The sequence below is a fragment of the Paramormyrops kingsleyae genome, chromosome 25 (assembly GCF_048594095.1).
Source record: "Paramormyrops kingsleyae isolate MSU_618 chromosome 25, PKINGS_0.4, whole genome shotgun sequence".
NCBI classification, from domain to species: Eukaryota; Metazoa; Chordata; class Actinopteri; order Osteoglossiformes; family Mormyridae; genus Paramormyrops; species Paramormyrops kingsleyae.
Genome location: NC_132821.1, coordinates 4,250,385 through 4,271,835, shown reverse-complemented (window position 1 = coordinate 4,271,835; position 21,451 = coordinate 4,250,385). Strand labels below are relative to the sequence as shown.

Sequence of the window (21,451 nt, the reverse complement as noted above, 5' to 3'; positions counted from 1 at the left end):
AACAAAAAGTTGTCTACGGAGTAAACAGGGATCTGGTCCATGCAAATGTGTCCAGGTACAGCCCTGTTTATTTTCTTTGCTTCTGGTGACTTGGTAAGATAGACGGCCACTGTTTCCGTCGACTGGTCGATTTTACTCAGGTTTAATCTGGAACTTCAAGACAAGCATAAGACTTTTCCAAAACAAATAATTGTGTTATCCTGTTAAATGTACACTGTCTATTAACGTTTCAGATGGACAAGACTGATAATGTTTGCTGCCTAGCTCCCACTTTAACGTTATAATTTAATTATTAGCCATAGCCACTACCTTAATGATAACTTGACAGACGGTCAATGTGAATGAGGAATTTTCTGTACAGAAGCAGACAAAAGGCTCTTCCTGATGATCACTATGCAAGTGGGAGAGGTCAGTAAAATGCTTGCTAGGCATTGTAATCTCTTTAATGGATGAATGAATCTTAGCTGTACACTTTACCTCAACAGAATTGTCTGAATAAATGTATAGCATTGTGACTATGCAACTGACCTCTTTAGATTTTAGTCATAAATCTGAATGGATTATGGCTTTTGATCTGAGGTTTGCAAATATCTATTTGTCTTTCCCCAGAACTTGTAATTCTGCTTGAAAAGTTTGTGGAAAAGGTATCCACAGGATCCAATATGGATTTTAATCAGGAGACTGTCTACAGGAAGAGCTATAAGGTAAAAGCCTTTCCGGAGGACTTGCCACAATATGCCCCCGTGGTCAGCAGAAATCCCTCAGGAAACTTGCTCTCAGGTCTGGGGCCCTCAATGCTTGTAAGAGAAAAAAAGCTATACACGGGATCCAATATGGATTTTAATCAGGAGACTGTCTACAGGAAGAGCTATAAGGTAAAAGCCTTTCCGGAGGACTTGCCACAATATGCCCCCGTGGTCAGCAGAAATCCCTCAGGAAACTTGCTCTCAGGTCTGGGGCTCTCAACACTTGGAAGAGAAAAGGCATCTGTAAGTTTAACAAACTGATGTTTTCATATAATTACTTTGCATGTTTTACTAAAATACATACGCAAGCATTCGAGTGACATATTTTTACACTGTTATAAAAGAAAATAACTAAGTTATTTGGATGGATTGGTATTAATATTGACACAAAAGTGTTATTTGAAAATTTGCAATAATTTGCTCATCACCAAACATTTGACAATTGAAACTTATTCATAGACTTATTTAAACACACATCCAGCCTGTAATGCTTACTTAAAGAAACAGTCATTTTAATCACTTGATCTAACCTCACTCTACTGGTCTGTGGCTATAGGTCTTCTCTGGCACAGGGAAAATGTTGGAACCTATTTGTCTAATTGAGAACACTACAAATAATGAGCTCAAAGTCAATCAGGAAGCAGTAGCCATTTTAAGCTCCTTCCATCAGCCTGTAGTTGTGGTGTCTATTGTGGGCATGTACCGCACTGGCAAGTCCTACCTGATGAATCGATTGGCTGGGAAGCATAAAGGTATATGCTGCATTTCCCTGTAAGTTTTATCAATTTTTCCTGATACATTTGGATCTCCCTGCTTAGGACACACTTTTCTGTTCCTGATATTTCAGGATTTGCTCTGGGCTCCACTATCCAGTCTAAGACAAAGGGTATCTGGATGTGGTGTGTTCCTGTTCCTGGTAGAGAAGAACAAACACTGGTCTTGCTGGACACTGAAGGACTGGGAGATGTGGAGAAGGTACTGTTGCTTTAGAAAATGCAAAGGAATCATTTAACAATTGATATATAAAATACAAGGAAGCTACAGTTAATGAGCAAATTCCAGGATCTTCAAAATTTGTACATACGCTACAAAATTAAGGAAATGTATATCTTGCCCATGTAGACATTAATTAATAATTAAAATGATAATTTCAAACTCCTAGGAGGACACAATGGTTAGAACTCTGCTCCCTCGCCACCAGTTTTTCCCTTGTTCCTGTGGTTCTCCTGTAGTTATTTTGGTTTTCTCCCCAAATTTGGCACCTCTAAAGTGTTCATAGTGTGTGGGTCCTAAGACAGGCTCCAGGTTTGCATTGAGAACATGTCTCTACTATATAAGCTTAATGGCTGCATTTATAATGATTTGTTTTATCAAAGATTTTCAAGAGAATTTTGTTATACTTTTAGTGTCATAATTAGCAATAAGAAAGTATTTTACATAAAGTAACAACTTATATACAAGTATGTATTTATGTAAACACGAGTGATGTGTTTAACACCATTATAAAAGAAAATATGTTATTTGGTTAGATTGATATTATTATTGACACAGAAGTATTACTTGGAAAATTTGCAAATGCCCATCACCCAACATTTGACAGTTGCTCGAGCTAAGGTTTAAAAAGAATTGTCTTTATTTTAACAGGGGGACGAGAAGAATGACCACTGGATCTTTTCCCTGGCTGTGTTACTAAGCAGTACTTTCATCACAGCAACATTGTTGATGGTACCAATGCTGTTGTAGATCAATCTACAGTATCCTACCAACCTGAACATTTCCAGTTTCTGTTCTAGGAATATTGCAAAGCTGAAAAGTAATTACAATATCTGATATAGAAGCAGGGAAATACTTTTAACTGTCCTGGTCAGAAATACACAAATGACTCTAAAGTTAGTGTTTTGATCAGGACTTGGCTGCCATCTGTTGGTTATACAACATTCACCACAATCTTCAAAAACACTGAAGGGCTGGTAGATAATGGATTGGTGGATCGATTAATCATAATGAATCTTTTCTTACTCTCTGCCAATGATATAATTGTTGCTAGTTAAAGATATCAAGGTTCTGTAAGTGCTAAAAATATGCTTATGAAAATAGTTTCATGGTCAATGGTGTTACATTTCCACGTCAAGGTACAAAGTAGATACAGCCAGTAGGTAATTTGGTCTTCTGATGATCACTTACTTGGAGTTTCACTACACTGACTTTGTATTTGAGAAACATTCTGTAGTTTGATGCTTCTGCTGCTGCATTCTTTGTCATTTCCTTGCTCAACAATATAGAATTGTTACCGAAATCAACTAGGTTTCTCCTCTCAAAGTGTTGACCTTGCCATTTCTCACCACTGAAATAGATTTTCTAAATTTTCTTCCTCAACTGCAGCATCTAACAGATATGTGACTGAGCTGACAAAACACATCAAGGTAAAGTCCAACGATGAGGATGAAGCCGATGCTTCTGCTGAGTATGTCCGCTTCTTCCCCTCCTTTATCTGGGCAGTAAGAGATTTTACCCTGGACCTTGAGGCTAATGGGAAACCCATAACAGCTGATGAATATTTGGAGAACTCCCTGAAGCTGAAGCCTGGTAAATGCATAACACTGCCATTCACTGTTTACTCCATGAAGGCTATAGTACAAATGAACGGAGCAATGATTTTTTTATGAGTCTATTCATTTCAATGAAAAGGCCCATACTACTCTTCACCTAGTAAGTGATACTTTCCGAAATTGCGCTTACCCATTGAAATGAACGGAGCTGATTTCACTGCTGAGTAGTAGGCCTTGCCTAGACGGACGGACTGACATACTGTATCATTTGTCTCGGTGCACCTTACGGATCGCGTGCAATTCCATCGCAAATAGAAAAAAAACCTTTAGTTATTTATTATGGGCCTATTCATTTTAATGAAAAGGTCTATATTACTCTTCACGTAGTGAATGATACTTTCCAAATTTACGTTTACCCATTGAAATGAACGGAGCTCACTTCAGTGCCAAGTCTTAGGGCTTGCCTAGATCTATGGATTGACATATCGATTGTTTCAGTACACCTTACAGATCGCGTACAAATCTCACCTCAAAGTCGAAAAAAACTTTATTATGGGCCTATTCATTTTAATGAAAAGGCCCATATCACTCTTCCCCTAGTAAACGATACTTTCTGAATTTGCGCTTAGCCATTGAAATGAGCGGAGCTCACTTCACTGCCGAGTCGTAGGGCTTGCCTGGACAGACGGATTGACATATTGCTTGCCCGTGTCACACCCCGATCGTGCCGATCCTCCTGTGCCACACCCCCCCCCCCCCCCCCATTAACCTCATGTGGATTCCCATTGTTTAACAGCTGTTTCTGATTGTCGTCATTAGTCCAGTGTATTTAGTCCGCATTTTCGTTCATTTGCCCAGTCCGGTCATTGACATTACGTGTGGCTTGGAGCGTGTTACCCCAGCAACAAAGCCCTTTTTGCTCGTATTCACGGCTTCTGTCGCCTGCTTCCGTGTTGGACCGTGACAGCCTCGGTACACCTTACGGATCACGTACAATTTTATCGCAAAATCAAAAAAAAAATTAATTATTCTTCCGTAAATTTTGGCAATTAATGCGGGTCGTACCGTAAGGTGCACCCAGGCAATCGATACATCAAAAGTTAGTCCTCGATGGTGTGAGGTGTGCTATTACTTTTCTTGTCATTTCACGTTACCATGACAACGCTATTCACATTCAAACACACTAAAAATCCCATAGGAATGCATTGAATGCTAACCTTCACTATTGTTAGCCTATACCTAGCTACTGGAACTTCTTATGGCATTGCCATTAAAAACCAGGTGAAGAGTAATATCGGCCTTTAAAATCAATAGGTCCATAAGTAGAAGCAAAGCTCCTGCCCAATCCACAAACACAACGACCCACAGACGTGAAACTACCTACCATATCCTAGCAACCACATCACAACACCCTAGCAACCACATAGTAATGCCTAGCAACACCCTAGCAACAACCTAGAAACCAGCTAGTAACACCCTAGCAATGCCTACCGACAGCTTAGCAACCACATAGGAACACCCTATCAACCACTCTAGCAACACCTAGCAACCACCTAGCAACTAGCTAGCAACACCCTAGCAACCACCTAGCAACACCTTAGCAACCACATAGTACTGCCTAGGAACACCATAGCAACTAGGGCAGGGCAATATGGCCAAAGATATATATTTGAAAATTTGCGATAACGATATAACTGATGATATGATTGATGCGAGACAAAATACTTTACAACTCCACAACTTTATTAGTGCAAAAAAACCCCATCAATTTATTTTCACTTAAACAAGCAGCTGTTTTTATGTGCATTAAAGCTATATAAAAATTTAACAGTGCAAATGCAAATTCCTTGCTGACAGTTTAACCAAAAGGCATTTCCAGTGGAAATGGGCTGACATATCCTGAGCATAACCATGTATAATATCCACAAAACTTAAAAAGAGTTGCTTTGCAATATAAAACTGCAGTGTGCCAAATAAATAAGTCAAATAATAAAATTGCACAAACTTGAGTAAAAACAAAAACAAAAAACATGGATAAATTATGCTACTGCTCATGGAAGTTTTCTACATTTCAAGTTTTAAGATTCTTTGTCAGAAACACTAACATGTTCACAGATGTGGGCTTAAGGGAGGACCTTTGACAAGTTACAACGTTATTACTGAGTTTTAGATAACATTCTTGACAAAAATGTTTTGGAATTTGAAGATTAGAAACCAGAAGTAAATATCATAATATGAATTCGCTTTTTAATAAGATCCCAGTCAGCACAAGTACGTCGGCGCTACGTCGCTGATGCGTTTTTTGAAAGGTCGGTATGTAGTGGCATTTCAGTCGTTTGTACATTGGCACTACGTTGCGGCATTGAAACAGCTCCGTCCAGGCGATGTAATCGCGATGTTTTCCGTCTCAACAGCGATGAAAACGCTACATCTAAGTGAAACTTTGCAATGATTCCCCTACCCTCTTATTATCCTACGCGATCAGTTCCCGACCCTCTTACTATCCTACGCGATGATTCCCCGACCCTCTTATCCTACGATTGCCAATAATTATTTCAACGTTTGCTTTAGTGTTGAACACGTATTGATACTAATATATCTTATTTATAATATATAAAAAAAAAAAACAAAGGTGTTCGTTAAGAGTTTATTTAAAAAAAAAAAAGATATAAAATGCACACATTTCAAAAAATAAAAATACTAAAAGAAAAGAACTATCGGACACGCCTGGTCAGCCTGTCACGAGCCACTCTGATGGTCGATTCAGCTTCAGCCTCATTTGGACTAGACACCAGTGGGTTTTATAATGCAGACTCAAAAAACAGAACAGACACAATTCACTTACATTAGACCTTATTAAATGGTAAATGTCAATCATGAACAGGTGAGTTTATTGTTATTCCTTTACATTGATTGTTCACTTATCTGCAATCTGAAAAAAAAGCAACTTTGGGCATTAAAACCAATGAAAACTATGGGAAAGAACTATGTAACGTGCATGGGGAGGTTAAATCCATATTGTGTTTAAACCTTTAGGATAAAAACTTTATCCTGAAAGGTCAAATTTTACCTTTGCTTAAACATTGGTTTACTTACGGATAATGACATCTATGACGTTTGTATTCCTCATCGGTGTTTTGTCTCCTCTGCCACACCAGTTTAAATGAACTGCCAACTGGTGAGCAAACACCTTTTCATAAGAACAAAAGAAATTTACAAACGAGAGGGGGCCATTCGGCCCATCAAGCTCGTTTGGGGAGAACTTAACAAATAGCTCAGAGTTGTTAAAATCTTATCTAGCTCTGATTTAAAAGGAACCCAGGGTTTTAGCTTCCGCTACACTAGCAGGAAGACTATTCTAACTAGACGCTGTGTAAAGAAGTGCTTCCTCAAATTTGTTTTAAAATGTTCTCCAGCTAATTTCCACTTATGGCCACAAGTTCTAGTATTTAAACTAATATTGAAATAGCCATTTGGCTGAACAGCATCCAGACCCGTTAGAATCTTATAGACCTGGATCATGTCCCCCCTTAGTCTCCTTTGCTCAAGGGTGGTGTTTTCATATACACAGATTCAGCTCAGCTAACCTCTCCTCATAAGACATTCCTCTAAGACCAGGAATCATTCTCGTAGCCCTCCGTTGCACCTTTTCTAAGGCAGCAATGTCCTTAAGGTATGATGACCAAACCTGCACACAATATTCTAGGTGGGGTCTTACCAAGGAATTATATAAATGTAACATCACCTCCCAACACCTAGAGATATAACCCAACATTCTATTGGCCTTTTTATTTGCTTCCCCACACTGGCGAGAGTGGGACATGGTAGCATCAACATACACACCGAGATCTTTCTCGTAATTAGCTACCTTTATTTCAGTGGAAGCCATAAAATATCTGTACTTTATATTTCTGCTCCCTGCATGGATTACCTTACATTTATCTGTGTTAAATTTCATCTGCCAAGTACCAGCCCATGCAGTCGCTAATTAAATCCAGATCCCATCGTAGCCTCTCTGCTGCTAGATCAGTATCTGCTACACCACCCACCTTGGTGTCGTCTGCAAATTTAAGCAGTTTACTGTATGTATTTGTGTCAATATCATTAATGTAAATTAGGAACAATAGTGGTCCTAAAATTGAACCCTGCGGTACCCCACTATGAACGCAGGCCCACTGTGACATTGTGCCTCTAATAACTACTCGCCTCCTGTCAGTTAGCCAGTTTTCGATCCAAGCTGCCACAGTTCCTAAAATCCCTGTAGCTTTGAGCTTTAGCAAGAGCCGTTTGTGGGGGACAACATCAAAGGCCTTCTGGAAATCTAAGTAAATCACATCGTAGGCCTTATTGTGATCAATTTCACTTGTAGCTTCCTCAAAGAACTCAAGTACATTCATTAAACAGGATCTACCTCTCCTAAATCCATGTTGGCTATACCTCAGAATGTTATTTGCATCTAGGTAATCTACCATTTTCACTTGGATTATAGCTTCCATTATTTTTCCAGTAATGCTAATTAAACTGATTGGCCTATAGTTTGCTGGATTACTTCTATCCCCTTTTTTGAATATGGGTGTCATATTAGCATGCTTCCAATCTGAAGGTACCACACCCACAGATAACGATTTCTGGAATATTAAAGTTAAAGGTTGGCTAATAATATCCCTCATCTCTTTTAAAACTATAGGTAAGATGCCATCAGGGCCCTGCGATTTATTTATTTTGAGTTTAGCTAGGCTTAGTACCACATCAGCCTCACTTATACATATTGGTCATAGACGACCCTGTATTCGTACTAATTGGTGATAAGTTACTTGTGTTCTCTACTGTGAACACCCATGAAAAATAATCATTAAACTCATTTACTATATCAATTTCATTCTCAATTATAAGGCCCTTACTATCCTGCAAACTAGTGATTTCAGCTTTTAGAGCTCTCTTGGAGTTAAAGTATTTGAAGAAACTTTTATTGTTATCCTTAGCCTCCAATGCAATTTTTCTTTCTACATCCCTCTTGGACAGTCTAATGTTATTTTTTAACTCTACCTGTAGACTTAGATACTCCTGCTTAATTTTGAAATTATCAGTTCATTTCCAATTGTGGAACAGAGCCCTTTTCCTCTTGACTTTATTCTTAATTTCCTTAGTAAACCACCTTGGTTGTCGTTTCCTAGATTTAGTTTTGCTGGAAACAGGTATAAAGTCCTCTTGCACTTGCAACAATGTGCTTTTAAAAAATTCCCATGCCTCTTAAACTGTTTTGCTATTTAACTCCATCCAGTTTACAGTTTCTAGTTTCCATCTCATACCATTAAAGTTAGCCTTCCTAACACTGTATACTCTTCTCACACTAAAATTAACCTCGAATTTAACCATGTTATGATCACTACCGTCCAATGGTTCTAAAACCTCTAATTTTCCAATCCTATCTTGGTTATTAGAGAAAACAAGATCAAGAAGGGCTTCTCCCCTGGTAGGGGTATTAAACTGAGTAAAAAACACAATCCTGTAGTAATTCCACCATCTCAAGTTCATTTACAGAAGAGCCAGAGACTCCCACTGTATCCCAGGTACATTAAAATCACCCATAACCACCACATAATTTTTATTACTCATAATCCTGATATCATACAACATTCTGCTTTCCTCTGCAGCTACATTAGGTGCTCTATAACAAACCCCAACAATTAGGCCATTTGAGTCTTTAGCATCCAGTTTTATCCATACAGCTTCTGTACTTTTATTTTTATCAGTGAGCTCCCTTGCCTGCAAGTTCTCTTTTACGTATACTGCAACACCACCTCCCTTCTTGCCTATCCGGTGTGTCGTTGAGGAGACAGACACGACCACGTAACTCTAACAGTTTATTATTAACAGCAGGTCAGAAACGCCATTAACCATTACCGTACTCGGCGGACTAATACCCCCCCAGCCCCCTCGATCCTAACGCATCCTTATTTGGAATAAAGGTGTATGACAAAATAGATCCTCACAACACATCACCCTACCTTAGAGTTAACAAAACATCCTGACAAATAAAGTAGCTGTTGGGGCATATCAGAACTCCTAGGTTCCTTTCAATATGAACACAAAGTTTGTTTTCCTTCTTACCTTTGTTCCTACACAGATTCCTCACAACATAGCTCACTAAGTTTAATTACACTAGCTATTTTAACTAACAGAAGAAATATTCTACACAAAGTCTTTATATCTCTCTGGAGGTCTGACAACTCTGCCACAGCGTGTCTTAGCCGGGGTTGACAAAACCTCTGCTGCAGGTGGCCGTTCTGTGAATTCCTGTTCAGGAGGAACGTCTAAGACTGGCTGTGCAACCGGTTGGGGAGTCTGTGGTTCCAGCGTAGGTGTTTCTACTGCCGTATCCATTATAGGCCTTAGATGACGTCGATTTCGACGGAGCACCCCCTTTTCAGTTAGTATGAGGTAAGACCTCGGTGTGTCACACATCCTGAGGACTCGACCAGACTTCTTCCATCCTTGTTCACCATCAAGCTTCATTGCAACTGTTGTTCCAGGACTAAGTTCAGGTAATTGTTTGACGCCAAATTTCTTATTATAATTTCGCCTGTAACCACGTTTAGCTTTCTTGTCAGCCCTTCGCACCTGCTGGAAGTCAGGCCACGATGGCTGCAGGTTAGACTCCAGCATCGGGATTGCTGTTCTTACCTGTCTGCCCAGCATCAACTGGGCTGGACTAGCACCAGTGGCTTGGAGAGGGGTGGCTCGGTAACTCAACAGGGCAGCAAATGGGTCTGACTGCCTCAAGATTTTCTTTACAGTCTGTACAGCCCTCTCCGCTTCTCCATTAGATTGAGGATGGTGGGGACTGGTCGTGACATGATTAAAGTCATAGTCTTTTGCAAATTCCTGGAAGGCTCTTCCCGAGAATTGTGGTCCATTATCTGTAATGAGAACATTTGGACTGCCCCACCTTGCAAACATATTCTTTAGTTTCAAGCGCGTTCTCTCCGGACAGGTCTGGAAGATGAGCTATTTCTATATACCGTGAAAAATAGTCTACAGCTACCAGATAGTGCTGTTTGTTGAATTCACAAATATCGGCTCCTACTCTCTCCCATGGGCGTGTAGGTAATGGAGTAGTAATCAAAGGTTCTCTCCTTTGTGTTACCCTTGATTCTTGACAGTCTTTGCAGCCTTGGACTAGCTGCTGAATTTCTTTCCCTAATCCTGGCCACCAAACGCTCATTTGGGCCCTGGCTCGGCATTTTCCAATGCCCTGGTGGCCACCATGAATCCTCTGAAGTACGTCAGTACGCATGCTGTGTGGAATTACAATTCTGTCGCCATACAAAACTAACCCTTGGGAATAAGACAAGTGCTGTCGTTCTTTATAGTATGGTGTCACTGTATGTGGAATGGTGGAAGCATACTTAGGCCAGCCATCTTTCACATAGCGTATTACCTGTCCCAGGACTCTGTCGTTCCCTGTCTCAGCCTTCACCATGTCCAGTTTTGTGGATGAAATAGGCCACGCATTGCATACAGCTTCTTCATGGGCCTCTACCTCTCTTATCAGCTCACAGACTTCTGCAGTGACCACCGCTTGAGGATGTCTTGAGAGTGTGTCGGCCACCACCAGCTGCTTACCTGGCACATATACCGCCACAGGGTTGTAGCGCATCATTCGCAGGAGCAGTCTTTGACACCTCAGTGGAACTGAATCAAGATCTTTGGCATTAATTAGTGGAACCAAAGGCTTGTGGTCAGTTTGAAGAGTAAAGTTCTCTAGACCATAAAGGAATCTTGAGAATTTCTCACAGGCCCACAAAGCAGCGAGACACTCTTTTTCAATTTGGGCATAATGTTTTTCAGCATCAGTTAAGACTCTTGAACAATAAGCAACTGGCTTCAGCACTCCGTCGTGGTCCTGTAGGAGGACTGCACCTAAGCCATAACTACTAGCGTCCGCATTCACTATAGTGGGTCTAGTAACATCATAGAAGGCAAGCACAGGCGCCTCTGTGAATAAACGCTTCACTGAGTTGAAGGCTTTGAACTGTGCAGGGCCCCAGGTCCACGCTGTCTCTTTCTTCAACAGCTCACTAAGTGGCTGTGTTACCTCTGATAAGTGTGGAACATACCTGCCGAGGTAGTGAACCATGCCCAGCATCCTTCTCAGGTCTGAGATGTTATTAGGTGGCTCTAGAAGTGATATGGCCTTAATCTTGGCCTTATCTGGACGTATGCCCTCCTTGTCAATAAGGTGGCCTAGGTAGCGGAGTTGGTTTTGTCTCAGTAGACATTTCTCTGTATTCAACACCAAGCCTGCTTCATGAATCGTCCTCAATGTGTTTTGAAGTAGTTTCTCATGTTCTTCATTAGAGTTTTCATAGACAAGGATATCATCCATGAAAATGGCTACTCCTGATTGATGCTTCAACAGCTCAGAAATTTCCCTCTGAAATATTTCAGGGGCACTAGTAATGCCAAACGGAAGTCTTCGAAAAAAATCTTCCAAACGGAGTTAGGAAGGTTGTCAATATAGCACTGTCTTCATCCAATGGCAACTGCCAAAATCCACTAGCTGCATCCAGAAGTGAAAAAACTTTGGCATGTGCTAATCTGGGAAGGATGTCGTCTATTGAGGGAAGCATGTATCTTTCCCTCTTAACGGCCTTGTTAAGCTGTTTTAGATCTACGCAGATGCGTATCTGTCCATTCTTCTTGGGCACAGCAACCATTGGAGCGCACCACTCCGTGGGCTCTTTTATTTCTTCAATGATGCCGCACCGAACCATTCGCTCCAGTTCCTTTTTGACTTTTTGGAGCATGGGCACAGACACACGTCTGGCTGTGGCTATACTGTACGGGACAGCGTTGCCCTTTAAGTGGATCTTTATCGGTTTTATCTTTAACAGTCCGACCTCTTCAGGAGCGGCTGACTTCAGGTCTTCCAATCTCTTTATCAAACCCATTTCAACTGATGCCTCACGACCAAGAAGGTTGTTCACAGTAGGTCCGGTAACTACAAACACTTTGAACTTGAACTGTTTATTCTTTATAGCAGTTGTGGCTATGAACTGTCCTTTACAATGTAGTTTTCCACCAGGACTTTCCAGGTTTACTTTGGCAAACTTTAACTAAGGCTGGTGCTTTAGGCTTGAAAGGGTCTTTTCTGATATTACACTGATATCTGCACCGGTATCAATCTTAAACTCCACCTCCGTTCCATGTATAGGGAGTGAAACTGTCCATTCCTTATTACTTTCAACACTTTTCCTCAGTTCTCCTAAGAAATGTGTTGCGACGGCGCCATCTAGTGATGTGCATACGTCATTAACTTCTCGTGTGCGACAAACTGCTGCGAAGTGGCCCCTCTTTTTACATTTCCGACATTCTGCATTCTTCGCAGGACAATCCTCTTTCCCGTGGCTTCTTCCGCATCTTTTACATCGGAACCTACTAAAATTTCCATTCTGTTTAGAACTTGAGTTTTGCAAGTTTCCGCCTCGTTTGGGTCTACCATTCTCACCACCATGATGCTGTCGGCTTCTGGCTACTTCATTGAGCTGCATGCTGCATGCTGTCTGCTCGTTTACATGCTCTTTCACTTGCTCGGATTGCCTAATGAGATCGACTGCTTTGCAGAGTGTTAAATCTGCCATCAGCTGGAGCTTTTCGGACAACTTCCGATCTAAAATTCCGATAACTAATCTGTCACGAATATTCTCTTCTTTCGCCGTTCTAAATTCACATGTGTCGGCTAGTTCGTGAAGGCTACGGATATACTCTTCCGCAGACTCCCAGTGCTTCTGGGCACGTTGATGAAATCGTGCTCGCTCGTGGATCACATTTACTTTCGGCACAAAATAGCTGTCTAACTTCTCTAGCACAGTCTCGTAAGTCTCATCTTCATCCGATCCAAAAGTGAATGTTTTATATATTTGTTCAGCCTCTTTTCCGAGTGCATAAAGGAGCGTACTCGGCGGACTAATACCCCCCCAGCCCCCTCGATCCTAACGCATCCTTATTTGGAATAAAGGTGTATGACAAAATAGATCCTCACAACACATCCGGTCTCTACGGAACAACGTATAACCATCCATATTTATATTCTTTCCCATCATTGTCACTCATCCATGTTTCAGTTATTCCTATAATGTAATTGTCTGAAGAAATTAAAGCCTCCAAGTCATTAATTTTGTTTCTAATACTCCTAGCATTCAAATACAGACCACTAATGGTAGGCCTTTTACAGTGTCTACTTTTATTTGGGCTTTCCGTCTCACCCCACATAAATTCGTAACTAACCGCCCTGCACGCCCAGTCCCTAGTTTAAACATTCCTCAACTACTCTACACATACGCCTCCCCAATACACCGTTTCCCCTATGGTTCAGATGCAACCCGTCCGGCTTGAACAGGTCCCACCTGTTCCAGAAGGTCTTCCAGTGCCCCATAAACCTGAACCCCACACATCACACAAAAGGTCGAGCATGGTAATGTTAGCATAGCCATAAATGTTAAAATGGTTAAAGTGCGATAAAAAGTTTGTAGCAATAATCAATCAAATCTGAAACTAAGAAATGATTTTCAACCTACCTTTCCAACCAAGCGTACGCGATGGAATAGACTTTTTTCTTGTCTTTTAAAGCTGATTTAACAAGGAACTTTTAAAACCACGTTTCTCAACCACTGATGGGCCACAAAGGCTACAGATTGGGCCGCAAATTTAAAATCGAGACTGGCCATTGGTCCGTATAGGGCCGTCAGCACCACGTTTAAATCTAACCATGATGCATTGTGTCAGGAGCAGAATCAGTGTTGCCAATTTAGCGACTTTTCAGACCCCCATGACGATTTTTTTCAAAAAAGCGCCTAGCGACAAATCTAGCGACTTTTGGACAAACCTTAGCAACTTTCCAAATGTCGCCAGTACTGTCCTGTAAGCGCGAGGTCTTGCTTTCTCGGTATAGTTACTCATCACCCTGTGTCTGCTCTGATCAGTCAGCGCTAGCTCCGGCTGAAAGGAGCAGCATATTCCCGTGACCGCACGGCAGCTGACAGATGTGAATGAGCTGCGCATGTGCAAACGGTGTTGCCACGGACCACTTACCTGCTTCTCCTTTGCTTGAAATAAAACAATTTGACCGTTTCTTCTTATTTTTCCTTATTTATTTTTTTTTTCTGATGCACTTATATTACTCACGGTTACAGAGCTTAAGTTCATTCCAGTTCTGAACTCGTCAGATCGTTTACTGAGCTACATCTGATTGACTACGTGATTCTACTTACTCATACACAAAGATAAACTTCATTAAACTTATATACATATATACGTATAATGTAAATGTCTGAGAAAATATGTAACGTAATTGATAAGTTTTATATTGAACACGTGAGGAAGGATTAGGGAAAACACGCAGAATGCAAATACGACGTAATTACGTCATCAATATGCAAATATACGCATGACGTCATCTAGCGACATTTGGCGACTTTTCGAACAGACTTTAGCTACTTTCCATTGAAAATAGTTGGCAACACTGAACAGAATGTATTGCTTTAAGCCAGCACTGTAAGCCCAAGGCGTAATGGATTAACACTTTCAAACGAGGCTCTAAAACCATCAAAACTAAAGCGGCATATCGAAACAAAGCACCCAAAACTTATCGGAAAACCATTGGAGCACTTTCAGTGAAAACATGATGGACTATAACTGCAGAAGCAGACCATTCTGTAAGGGATAAAACTTTCCCCAATTATGCAGGTTTGTCACTTGGCTAAACTGGGCACCAGATATAAGAAACAGCTCACAACAGAAATATGGAGATAAGCATTTATTATTAGAATTCCACAGTTCAGTGTCCCTGCCCCAAGTAGTAAGCAGAGCGCCAGGCAACACCGCAACCCCCACACAATTAATGCTCTAACACAGCAATCTCTAAAACACTTAGAATATTTCACAATCAACTAAAACACATCGTTAGAATTCACACGTGTATAATAAAAGGGCCTGGACAGCTCACATCCGTAACCAGGGTCAGGAATACAAATTAGCATGTGGTTCCTCCTAAACAAACAAATACACAAACAAAAGAAAGAAATCAATTCACATCAAACAATGTTATTTAAATTAACTAGTCGGGGGAAGACATCGCAATCCCCCGAAAAGACACAAACAAAAACCCACAACATAAACTAATAACCCCACTTCTAGCAGGAACCACAAAACTTTCCCGTGGCGCCTAGAGTACACGCCGCTGCCACCGAACGCCGACTTGAGCCGTTAACTTCGTAACCCGGTACCCCCCGCCAGTACTCGCCTTATATCACAACAATGCGGTAATATCCCCGAGCTGGATCCAAGCACCACCAAGCATAGGGAGGCCTCCCTGCTCTTCTGTCGCTGGTATTTTATCCATACTTCCGCCTCACAGGTGTTTCCTATGAACCCTTACCTGTTACCATGAAAATCCCCGCCTACAATTCTCTCCCTAACACACAGTTAAGAACAGTTGCATGTATAGCCATCTGACATTGCAATGTCTTCACCCACAGTGGGACATCTCTCAATAGATCCCCACACAGATGCACTCATATTTAAAATTATGGAATCAGATTTGTGCCAATATTATCAAGCAAAACCTTTTTGACATCAAGCAAAAATAAGGTTTCGAGAAGAAGAAAAAATAACTGAAGCAAAAGAAATGTTATCTCAAAAGTAAAATTTATACAGTAACTTGCAAACACGATTGGTCTTTTGATAATGTTTTCCTTTGTTTGCGCTGCCTGACTTTGCGGTTACGCTGCCAGCTTTCTCGCTTGCGCTCCCTGACTTTTTGCTTACAATTCTGACACAAACTTCTCGCGTGGGCGGCTTTTTTCAGGGACGCGTCCCCATTGGCTAATAAGTTTTTGACTGACAGGTCAATGCCACGGACATTTAACAGCGGGACTGGATCGACATTCACTACCCACTAACTAATTTTTACTGGATCCGACAACAAGATTAACAAAGTGTAAATGGTGATGTTGCTTGTGCTGCACTATACATTTTATTGTGCTAAATTAGAAGTGAAGTTAAGCTTTGCTATGTAATTTAGCGTTTACCTATTTAACGGTTGCATGCGTTACTGGGTCAAGAAAACTCCTACAAACAAGAGCACGTACATGTCTGGGTTTTGTTTACACTGATTGTGTAGCTGCAACCTTTTATTTTGTGATGTGAGAGAGTTTTCACTGAGGAAATACGATAAAAAATACATTTCGATCTTCAGTTCATGAATAACTGCAAATTGGGGTAAGCAGTGACTTTGTAAATTACAAATGTCACTTGTTTTCTAATTTTGATTGCTACTGTAAAAACGTGTCTTTATAAACATATGCAAACTGTCGGTAAGACTGTTGGTCTTTTAACATTTTTCACTAACTTTCTGAAAATTTTTTTGGAAGACTGTATACAAAGCAGTCGTTTTAATTATTATGTTTCACAAAATACATGTCGTAAAATACCTTAAAATAGTATAGATTGTATTTACTGAAAAGAAGATATTTAATGTAAAATATTAACTTTTTCACTAAAACACGTATAATTCACATAAATGATGCAACTTACGTGTTGGAAAATGTGAAGTTGCAACACAAAATAAACGAAAATAAAAGCAGAGCCACGGTATGTTTCCCAAAAGCATACTGTAGTTGCTCATTATGTTAGCGGCTTACATATTTGCTAAAGGGAGCTTTTGGAAAATGTGCCCCTCAATGGGTTGTATTATACTGGGGAATGAGTAAAGAAAAAACCCAAATCTAAGTTTCTTTTGTATACCTTTGGTTCGTAAAACACATTTCAGTCATTTCAAATATAAGTTTGTCATTTATTTTTTCCTATCAAGGCCACAATAAAAATGTTGCCACCAGCAACAGTGCACGAGAATGTATTCGGAAGTACTTTCCCCGTCGAAAGTGCTTCGTCTTCGATACGCCTGTCCACAGGGACAAGTTGAAGATTATTGATCAGCTGAGTGATTCTGACCTGGAAGAAAGGTTTGTTAAGCAAGCTACAGAGTTCTGCAGTTATGTTCTTGGAAATTCCCAGGTGAAAACCATCAAAGGAGGAATTAAAGTCACTGGGAGATGTAAGTTCAAAGTGCTCACAAAAATAACTGTTGAAGTATTTATGCAAAGTTAGGCTAATTGGTGTGTTTAGTTGAGTTAATAGTATATAATTGTTAATGTGGTCTGTGATGGTCTAGCATGCTGCCTGTGCTGGCTGGGATAGGTTTCAGGTCCCTGGAACATTCATAAGCAGCATGTAAATATTCCTTAACATCCTAACATACCTTAACAACTTTATTATACGTCAATAACAAACATTATAATTGCATAATCATACTTACATGCTGCTTATGAATATTCTATGAATGCATTATGAAGGTGCACTGAATGTTCTGCGAATGCATTATAGAAACATTATGAAAGTGCAGTTAATGTAAAACGTAACTGTATGGATCATGTATGAACTACAGTCTGTTACACCACTACACACAACCCTGCCCAGGATAAGTGGCCTGTTTTACGCCTCTCACAAAATGTCATCTCTGGTTCTCTCCTTTTCATGGTGCGGTGTGTCTCAGTGCTGGCTAAGCTGGTGATGATGTATGTGGATACCATTAAAAGTGGGAGGGTTCCTTGCCTGGAGAATGCGGTGGTAGCTCTAGCTCAGACGGAAAACTCAAAAGCAGTAGAGGAGGCCCACAGCCTCTACAAGCAGCTGCTGAGCGAGTGGACAGTGTTACACACTGAGACACAGGAGGAGCTTTCGAATGTCCATGAAATCTGCCTGAAGGAGGCACTAAAGCTCTTCCTTGATCGCTCATTCAAAGATGATGATCGGCACTTCCAAACACAGCTCATGGTTTGTAGGCACCTTGAACATACTTCATTCACTTGATTCACTTAAGCCTAGGATAAATAAAGCTGATGTTTAAGGAATGGAAGCATTGAATTTGTTATTTTTACTATTATTGCTATTAGAAACACTTTACTGAGTCTCCAAACATGTGAATATCAAAGTTTTTCTGTATGTGGCTTTGAATACTTGAAAGCATCAGAAGATCTTTTTGTGGATTTTTGTTTCTTGTGTCAACAGGATCTTGTAAGAAATGAGTATGATAAGAAGTGTCAGGAGAACGAGGAGCTCTCCCTGAATTACTGTACTGCTCTGCTTAGCCAACTGGGGGCTACTTTGAAGCCAGATTATTATCTGACGCCAGGCGGTTATCAATACTTCCGGAAAGACCTGGAAGCTTTAATTTTCCGGTACAGAAATACAAAAGGCAGAGGCATCAAGGTACAATAATTATGCAATTTCTCCCCAATAAAGTAAACCTATCAACCGTAAATCTCCAACAAAGTACAGTTAAGAAATCTATTAAGGTACATGCATTACCGGCTATCTTAATACAGGGAGGGGTGACTGAGACTGGGGATCTGTGCAGCAGTCAGAAGGTGGCTGGTTCAAATCCTGAGAATGCCAGCACTGATTCTATTCCATTGGGCCCTTGAGCAAAGCCCTTAACCTGCAATTGCTTTGCCCAGGGTACAATGTTAACCAACATCCAGCCCTGCAAGCAGGTCCTCCAACTTACAGGACAAATTTGGGGGTTGGTGGCAGGATTGGCACTCTAGCCACCAGAAAAACTTCTCTTCCATTCCATTTGAACTAGTGTGGTGCTGCATGGCCGATTGTCATATGGTGGGTGCAGCAATGTGTTGTATCAGTGCACGCTCCTAACTTCCTCTTATTACACCTGTTTTTTTGGGACAAAAATGTGTGTTAATTATGTCACTTGTTTACTGGAAAGCATTTGCATTATAGTTGGAATTTATACTAATATTAGGATTAGGGGTATGAAGATATTTAGAAAAATATACATTTCTGTTAATGTTGGTGTAAGGGTGCATTATTAATAAATGTAACCCAACTAAAATGTTTAGCATTTAGAAAATGCGCATTTTTTAATGATAGCTTCACTTGTGCAAGTAGATCCTGTGTGAACATCATCAGTCCATAACAAGGTTGGTTTTTCAGGCCGAACAGGCTTTGGAAGAATACCTGGCTAAAACCAATGAACTGGGCAGAACGTTACTGCTGGCAGACAGAAGTATCTCTGAACAACAAAAGCGTATAGAAGGTGAGAGAGGCATCAAACAGCTCTGGATGTTACCATAATATTATATGTGGGCTGTGAAGTTGGTGATAATTTATAGTAAATTTTGTTTGCCGGCTGTCATAACACATAGAGATGATATAAAAGGATTAATGCCCAGTCTGTTACAGTCTGATATGCTATCATTTACTTCATTCAGGATACTGACTGTTTATGTATTTTGATGTACTTCAAGTATAGTTTTTATATTATGTTTGTCTTTTAATGCACCATATGATAGACATGGTATGAAATGTATATGTGATATATTTTTAATATTTTAGTTATTCAGAGGAAACATGGGCTATATGAACTGTTTTAAAAAATGATGATGCTGAATAATGCTTAAAGCATCTGTAGGTGCATGTAAAACTAGACTGCGGTGCCATGACAATTGTTCTCCATTCTAGAACAACAAGCCTATGCTAAGATGCAGGAGGTGAAAGCAAAGGCTGCAGAATTAAAGATGGTGGCTATGGAGAGGAGAATTGAGGATGTGACGAGAGCACAAGAAGAAAATAAGAGGCAGCTGAAGAAAAAAATTGAGAGAGAACGCAGAGATATGCAGTATGAACATGAGCGAGTTCTTCAGCAAAAGCTGAGGGTACCTTCCAGTTATAATTCTGACTTTGTATCCTATTACCCCATTAAGAAATACTCAGGATGTGAGACCAGTGAAGAAAGGTTGCATTTATGTTGTTGATCTTTAATGTTAGACCATGACCAACCATGTCACCCCTTTGTTGCATTTCAGGAGCAGAATGCCATGCTGCAGCAGGGCTTTAACGCAAATTCGAGACAAATGCAGAGAGAGATTGACCAGCTGCGATGTGAGATGAGCCAAGTGCAAAACAGAAGCAGAGGCAGGGGGGGGTGTACTATCTCCTAATGAAAGCTTGTATGAAATAAATAAATGAAACTAAAGGCCAAGGTATGAAGCTTTCAATGTAAACAGGCTAGAATAGAATAGAAAAGAATGGAATGGAATAGAATATAATTTCCATCTTCACTGAACCTTAAACTTTCAATTTCAGTGGAAGTATATCAGCATAGTGTAATACCTGTAATTCATTATATTATGTAAGTATGTGGGCAGTGAATTTTTTTTTTTATTATTATTTTGTCTCTGAATTTGAAATGAAACAATGAATACTGTATGTGCTTGAAATGCAGACTGTCAGCTTTAATTTACAGTCATGCACAGCTATATTGGGGGACATGCTGGTATTATAACCGTTTGTTTAATGAGATGGGCTGCATGGTGGCCACTGGTTAAACCAGGATGTACTGTACAGTGAAGCACATAGATTTCTGATTTACAACAGAAGATGCCAAATGGGAAGCCCAGTGGAGGATTACCAGCATCTCATGACTTGGTATTTGCAGATAGACAGAACCTGATGAAAGATAAAGAGTGGAACTGACCTCTGAATTTGCATTTGCATGCTGAGCTCCAATATATGGGAGAAGATGAAAGATATGTGAAGTAAAAACTGCATATTCTGCCATCAAACCACCCATTTGATCATAATACTTATTGAATATTGAAAATTTGTTTGTGTTCTTAAACATATATCAATATACATATATGGATTGACATAACTGGTATGCAAATATGTATTTGTGGTATAAAGCAGAGGTAGGCAGCCCTGATCCTGCAGTGCTGGTATCCAGCATGTTTTCTGTCCTACCTGATGAGTTGCTATCGGCCTGAGATCAGATGTGGTTCCTCAGAACCAGGTAGGATGGAAAACCTGCTGGGAACCAGCACTCCAGGATCAGGCTTGCCCACCCCTAGTATCAAGGTTAAAATGCACAGTTATTTGTTGACTCAATAAACAGACTGTTTTCAAAATAACTTTCTTTACTGTAGCTCACTTACTGCAATTGCCATATGAATTCTCCACTGACTAACCATGGCCCCACTGCACATGTGCAGTCTGTAATAAGCACTGCAGTAATAAAAC

The 21,451-nt window shown here is 40.3% G+C and overlaps 1 pseudogene; it reads left to right on the top strand.

The window, feature by feature from the left end:
- Nucleotides 1-362: 362 nt before the first annotated feature.
- On the top strand, nt 363-21,342 carry LOC111835803 (guanylate-binding protein 1-like; annotated as a pseudogene).
- The last annotated feature ends 109 nt before the right edge of the window (nt 21,343-21,451 follow it).